Consider the following 8,353-nt stretch of genomic DNA (forward strand, 5'->3'; position numbering starts at 1 on the left):
CTACAAATAAAAAGGCTGCAAGACCAGATTAGGGGCAGGGTTGGCAAACCATGCAGGGCATTCGCAGGCCATAACACCCCAACTGAGTTAATGTGCCCCTCTCCCACCTTTTTGACGCGGCCACTGCCAGTTCCCCCATCCATGGTCAGACATTGCTGCCACCACCACCGCCACCCCCCTCCCTCATCGATTCAATTCCGTTGAAAAATCAGTGTCGTTTTCCCACCCACCCCCCCCCCCCCCCAATGGTTGCCCTAATGTCCCTCAATTAGATTTGTCTGATGCCAACTCTGGTCAGGGGCTAGCTATTATACACCAACTCACTTGTTTCTCGCTTTCCCAAAGCTTTTACAACTTCTACAAAGTGTCACAAGCCTGATGGAATGCTCCTTCAGCTGCAACAGATAACAAATTCAGCAACATCCAGGGCAAAATGGCAAGCCAACCATGCACTTTGTCCACCACCATCCTGTCTCGGTACAATGCGAATCAACCACACATACAATTCAGTAGCTCACCAAAACTTCTACGCCAGTTCCTCCATGATCAGCCAAGGGTAATAGATGCAGGATTCTCTCCAAACCTCTATGATTTAGAAATAAACGAGTGATGCTTCATCACAATCCTGGAATGTATCAGAACTCTGGGATATCCTTCACTGGGCAGGTCAATGAGACAGTTAGTTATCACATTCTCAAAGACAATTATGGAAAAACATTAAAAGCTGACACTGCCAAAATAAATAAATAAGGACAAGCTATGCACAGATTCTGTGGAACTTCTGTTCTCAGCCGCAACTTTTCTTGATTTCAAGAGACATTTGCCCTTATTGCTTGTAGCTCATCCATGACCTATGAAAGATGATGGCCAGGCAAGATGCATTAGCAACACATTAGATTATCTTGCATGCTGCACTGATTCTGTACATCATGCAGAATATCACAATTTCTCCATGCATTTCAAATATGACCTTAAGAAATGAGGGATAGACTTGCATTTATATTGTTCCATTTGGATTTGCAAGATGTCCCAAAGCAGTTTATGGCCAGTGAAGTATATTGTTTCTTTTAGCCACTGATGCACTATAGGAAATGCTATAGCCAATATTTAAACAGCTTGATCCCACAAGTGGTAACATGGTAATGATCAGATAACCTGCTTTAATAGAGCTAAGTGTGGTATAAATGTCAACCAGAACCTAATGGTAATCCCTTCTACACTTCAAAATTGTACCATGTCATTTTCTGAAATGATATAGTCAACCCGTTAACCTTTACATCTTTCAAAACAATATCTAATTTTACAATATAACACTTGAATATCTAATTCTACAATATAACACTTGAACACTTTTAATAATTTTTTTAACCTTTCGAGTAAAATGTAATCTTTTTAAAAGCAGAACCAAATTATAACAAGCTGTCAACTATGCTCAGGGTCGTATTGTTTTCCTCAATGATTATGTGAAAAATTAATCAGCGACAAGGATCCAATGAGAATGTGGATAGGCTGCAGGTCAGAACGGGAGGCCATCATTGGTCCAATAAAGTTATTGAAGGGTTTGCAGGAGTCTTCAAGGCAATAGATTGATCTCCTAAAGATTTTCCCATTACTGTCCTGATTTTCGTGGCTTTGCAGGAACCATTGACCCAGCGCATTGGCTGCTCTGTCCATCTATGAAGTGGAGCAGGCCATGTTTCTGCCAGGCTTATGAGGTGGATTTGGGACATTTCTTCTTCAGCTCTACTCCCAAGAATTCACTGATAAGCATTTGATTTCTTTTTAAATGTTCAAATACAGGAGTGATTTAAAACAGCAAAATGAACAAAAGTAAAAATCACTTCACATCTTGGTGATTCTCCTCTACAGTCCTTCCAACTTATTCATGTCCTTCCTATAGCTGGGCGACCAGAACTGCACACAGGTGGTGTCTCTCCAATGCTTTGTACACCTTAATCATGAAGTCCCAACTTTTGTATCCCAATGATGACCAGCATGCCAAACACTTTTTTCACAACCATGTCCACCCAAGTCGCCACTTTCACTCTCTGTTGTTCAACAAATATGAATCATTACATGTCACTCAGCCCCACTGAGACCACAATCACTATAAAGCACCATTCACACCATCCTACGTTTATCCCATTTTATTTTCCCCACATTTCCATCAATTCTGCCCAGATTCTACCACTCACCTACACATAAAGGAGGGGTGTTGGGGGTTGGGCAGGGGGTGGGGGGGTAAGTGAGGTGACAAATTAACCTATCTACCTGCAAATCTTTGGGAAGTGGAAAGAAATGGGGAAACCCACATAGGCACAGGGAGAGTGTGCTAACCTCACACAAGCCAGCACTGGAGATCAGGGCTGAGCTCAGATTCCTGGTGCTGTGAGGCAGCAGTTCTATTCACTGATCCAGTGCACCCTCCCCCCCCTTTTGTCTGAAGTGCAAAGCAATGGAATTCTCTTGGTTCATTTCATGTCAAATTATGAAGAAACCAATTGATGATGGATTTTAACAGGAAAGAGAGCTTCTAAATATGTATTCGCAAAGATAAGCATATTATCTGCTGATCTGTGCACATTGAATAAAGTCCTTGAAGATGATCAGATTGTACTGTAAGCAGCTATTGGGTCACTTCACCAATTCTAGTCAATGCTCATTCATCTTCAGAATGTGACCCAAAATTTTCAGATGAAAAATATTGAGTTCAGTACAACTCAATAAAATGGTCCACTGAGTAAATGGAAAGGCTGACACAGCAGTGGTTTGCCGGCTGGCTGACTGTCCTATATAAAATGATGATGTTGCAACATAAACTGTGTTGAGTTGTTCTCTCACCTAACCCCCCCACCCAACCCCACCAAATGGAACATGAGGCCTTCAGCAGATATGGAGGAGTAAGTGCCTGAACCATCAATACTGCGGATATTTTCAAACAGATTTAAAGCATTGAATAAGGTTCCGCAATAAACTCGCAGGAGCCTCATTAACATAGTTAATTTAGACTGATTATGTCCTAAATTAAATCTCGCAGCTTCAGGTAGGACCCAACGTAGGCTAAATTCTAGTCCATGTAATAAATGACAGACAAACCTGGCTTCGTTTAGAAGATGGCTGCTGCTTCCTTTTCTGTTTGTATACAGGTAATTAATTTTTGTGAGTGGTTTTATGTGCTGAACATCTTGTATGCTGTAATTTGTTTCTTGCTTCTGCATTAGAACTGAGCCTTCAGTTTGTTAAGTCACACCTTCCTTAAGTCTTTCCAATTATTGCTGCAGGAGTGGTTTAACCTGACAATGTCAGGAGGATGAGAGTGTCTTTAGCTGTCTCCATAGCGACGTGTGAATATCTGAGAAAGGTGGATCCAGGGGAGCTGGAAAGTAACAATTCCATTCTTTTCACTGTCATTAGTGCACTCATTTTTGCAAGGCAATTGTGACCTCTGCACAATTATTGCCTCTACACACTTGAATTTTATTTTCTTTTCACCTGCAGCCTTTTGAGAGAACATTGCTCCCAAAGTCAGACCTCAGGTGGGGGAGGAGGTTGGGGAAAAGGGTAAGGGTGAGTACAGAGGCTGACAGAAATCTTATCAGGAATTCTCTGATTATTTTTCTTATCTGAATATTTGGCCAGGTGCCATTTTCATAATCTGATTCAGCTTCTGATTGGTGCCCTGGTAAACTGCCAGCCAGGCTAATGAGACCACAGAAGGTTGGAGATCCATGGAGATCCAAGGAGTCAGACCCTGGCCGTAATACAGTACCGAACATCAAAGCAGAAGAAATGGGAGCAGGAGGTGGCTTTCTAGACATTTGGGGCTCCTCCATCATTCATTGCTGCTACCCAGCACTATATTGCATCCTTATTTGCAATTGTTTATCATTCTGTCATTGGTGCCGGATCTAAAATCCTGGAATCTCACACCCAACAGCATAGAGGGAGCACGTTCAACAGAAGGACTGCAGATCACCACGCCAACTTCGGGAGGTATAATAAATACAGCTGCCCTTGCCAACAATGCTCTGATCTCAAACAAAGAACAAATGATCCAGAAAACAGCACCTCTTTTGGAATTAACATTGACTCCAATTCAAAAGAAGCTTTAGGAACATATGTTCACCTCACCAGTATCTTTTTTTGATTTCAGAGTAGCAGCAGCTGCAGGATTGTATTTTGTTTTTTAAGAGCTGCTATGTTTTTACCCATGAAGCTGACTACATATCAGCAACATGAAAAACAGGCACGCACAGATTCAGAGGAGGTGCTTTTTATTTGAGATAGATTATGGTTAGCCTTTTCCTGTGGCTATAAATTGCTTTCTTTATCAAGATCAATGGAACCCTGATTTTACAACAGCAACCAAATCAGGATTGTAGTATATGAAAAGGAATGAACATTGAGGTAGAAATGGAGGTGTTTCACTGAAACAAATCTGTAAATACCTGACATTTTCATCCCTTCACTGATTCCACTTGATTACATAGGAAAAGGCTTCAAAACAGCACAGCCAGAATTGGTGTTGAACCCCCACTGCTTTATATCTACAACAATAACACCATCTACAAATTTGCTGACAATACCACAGTAGTGGGTTGTATAAAGAAAGGTGATGTGTCAGCTTACCAGAGAGGGATTGAAAACTGGCTGAATGGTGCACCAAGAACAACCTTGCACTCAATTTTACCAAAGCCAAGGAGCTGATTGTTGACTTCAGGAAAGGAAAACCAGAGGTATATGATCCAGTGATGATTGGGAGATCAGAGGTGGAGAGGGTGAGGAAATTTAAGTTCTTGGGAGTCACTATCTTGGAGGATCTTTCCTGGACCCAACACACTAATATCATTGTGAAGAAAGCACGTCAGCACATCTACTACCTCAGGAGTTTGTGGAGGTTTGGTTTGACATCAGAAACCCAGGCAAATTTCTACAGATGTGTGCTGCAAAGTGTACTGACCCGCTACATCACAGTCTGGTATGGGGACACCAATACTCCCAAGCATAAAACCCTGGGATAGGTAGTGGACACAGCCCAGGGCATCACCTACTGCACCATCAAGGACATCTACAGGGACGCTACCATCAAGGCTCTGCACCACCCAGGACAGGCTTTCTTCTCACTGCTACCAACAGGAAAGAGGTAAAGGTGCCACAAGACTCACATCACCAGGTTCAGGAACAGCTGCCATCCTTCCACCATCAAACTTCTCAATAACCAACTCATCAATAACGAAAAATCAATAAAGTGCACAAGTAAGAACTCTTACTTGTACACTTCATTGATTTTTTTATTCTCCCTGTACTGCACAACTTGTTTACATTTCATTATCTGTTTACAGTTCTTTAATTGTTTACATGTGTACACGATGTAGTTTTTCTTTGCACTTCTAATAAATGGTGGTTCTACCTCAGCCCACAGGAAAAGAATCTCAGGATGTATCCGATGTCATTTTTGTACATTGACAATAAATCTGAACTCTCAAATCTGAATTAGTATTTGATGTGTAAGGAAGGAAAGCACAGAGATACCAGTCTGGATTTTACATTTGTAATGATGACTGAACCATCGCAAATCCACAGGCATTACAATGTGATGCCAACAGTTATGTGACTTTTTATCCACACACATTTCAACACCAAAATCCCAAGTTTGATGACAGTGATTCAACTCTCCAATTCTGGCTGTGCTGTTTTTAAAACTTTTTCCTATATAATCAAGTAGAATCAGTGAAATTATGAAAACATGAAATATTTACAGATTTGTCTCAGTGAAATGCCCCCAAATATTCTACGTTATTGAATCGAGTGTAAGTTAGTACTCAATATTCTTCATGGCGATAATTACATGGGTGTTGCATATTTTCTTGTGTTTTAATTCCCTCAGATAATTATTTTTATTATTTTTAGTTTCTAACATTCCTTATTTTATGCTGTTGAAATACCAACTGTTATTTCTTCTGATTTGTTGCCTGTGACAGTTATTCATTGTCCTTGGTTGTTCAGCCAGTTTGATTGTGTCATTGTTGTTGACACCTGAAGTCCCTTTGAATGGTGCCCAATGGCAACCAATATTGAAAGAAGTCACTGTGACAGAAATTGTTAGATCTTCATTCACGGCTCTCAGTCATTCAGTTGTTACTACAAAGTCTGGCTATTTAAGTTAAAAGATGGAAAGGAATCCCAAATGAGACTGACATCCTGGGCTCTTAGTTCTTCCAAATCAGTTGACCTGCATGTGGTGAGATCAGGTAACAGGCAATAAAAGGGAAAGGGGAGGAAGTGAATGGTGGTTAAAAACAAGGGATTTATTATTGTAGCACAGATGGGATCACCTCCACTGCTTCAAGATTATTGATTGCCACACAGGTATTGATGACATTATTTTACACATAGCAGATTTGCTATATACAGTAAATTGTTAATTCCTGCAGAACCTCATTTGTGACATTAAAACAGCTGCTACGTCTCACGTGTAGAATGGAAAAGCACATAGTAAATATGTAATGTTTTGAGCACAGATTGATAATTGCTTGTTGTCATTTATAAACCTGAAGACTATTGATTGATTTTTTTTTCCCCAGAATCATCTAATTGCAGAAAACACAAAATGCATTTCTAGTATTTTATTTATGATCAGTAACTAATCAAGGATTAATTTTCTTGACCAATATTTGATGACGGTGCCAAGATCATCGGGATTTTCACATAATGATATAATCCCAGGGCCAATAGTGTGCAAAACTAAAATGATTCATTAAATCAGAAATGCTCTTGAAATAAGTTTGCTTAACATAAATAATTTTAGTAATAATTATTACTTTACATGGAGGGCAAGTATATCAGGTGTGTCATGTGTACATTTGAAGTAAATTGTCTTTCATTTGGACTGAAAAGCTGTAAAATATTTAGGAGCCATCACGTTACAAAACACCTCAAGCACCCATCTACAGTAATTCTACACCCACCCACCACTGCCCCCCCACCCCAACCTGTCATCCCTATCAATGCACAACTCACCCCATTCTCCTGCAATCCAGTTTCACTTGTGGCAATTTACAGGAGCACATTAACCTACAGATCTCCTTACATTTGCATGGAAGAGGAAAGCAGAGCATCTGGGAGAAACCCCCACAGGAAGTGTCTAAACACAGCACAACCTCTAAGGTTAGGATTGAACTCAGGTCTCTCACGTTGTGAGGTAGCAGCTGGGCTACCTGCTCATCTTCTCAAACAATGAGACACCAAAGCAAAAGTTGATAATGGAATCAAGATTTTATATCATGGAGTTGGATTTTAGTCCGCAGCTACCTGATCACAATGGTTTATTATAAATCTTACACATTTTGAATAACCAGCTGTGATGGCATTTGCAATGGACAGAAAAAATGCATCGAGTGAAATGTCATGCCTACAATTTTTTTTAGTGCCCAAAGAGACATGTTAATTGGTCGCTGGGTGGCTACCAATTAATATTTGGTCACAGGCCCGACGTGAGAGAGCAGTGTAAGCATTTGAGATGTAGCTTTACAATTCCAGGTTCAATCTGGGTTCATTTCTAGTCCAGGTTCAATCCTGACTTCCACATTTGCCAGTGGGGAGTTGGTACATTCTTCCTGAAACTGCATGGACTTTCTCCAGTTATTCTGGTTTCCTTCCACACCTCAAAAGTGTGTGAGTCAGTAGTTCAATCAACACTGAAAATTGCCTTTAATGTGTACAATCTAGTGATGGATTAATTAATGGGAATGTGTGGAAAATAAAATGGATGAGGGTAGGATATGTAAATGGGAGCCTTAATGGTGTGCACACATTCATTGGGCCAAAGGGCCTGTTTCTTGCTCTATCTTTGATTCTGCCATCTGAACGGGGCTGACAAAGATTTCCTGGGGAACATTAAGGGAGAGGTGATGAGATGAAGAACTGAATAAATTCCAGAGCAGTGGGTAGTGGTAGAGTGCCGGTGATACTCCTGACCACTAGAGGGAGTCAGAGATGAATGCTGCAATTGGGGTTAGATTCAAGATGTACAGAACACGGCTGCACCACAGGGTCATGAGTTGTTGATACCAAAATTACCCAAGTTTCTTTATTGCTTAAAAGAAACATCACACTGACATCCAAAGCAACATCAGCTAGCATTGATTAAACTCCAAGGTTTAAAGGACTACAATATCTGAGGATTGGAGACTTAGAAGTGATCATAGGTTATGAATGAGAACAATGTGGTGATTTATTACATTAGCAGTGAAAATCAGCAAGCCAATCTTTAATCTTTCATATTCATGATAGCAGTAAGCATCTATTGGGATGATGATTTTTGCCTCCAGTGACATTTGTGATTCCATTTGTC

This window comes from Narcine bancroftii, chromosome 9, assembly GCF_036971445.1.
Source record: "Narcine bancroftii isolate sNarBan1 chromosome 9, sNarBan1.hap1, whole genome shotgun sequence".
NCBI lineage: Eukaryota > Metazoa > Chordata > Chondrichthyes > Torpediniformes > Narcinidae > Narcine > Narcine bancroftii.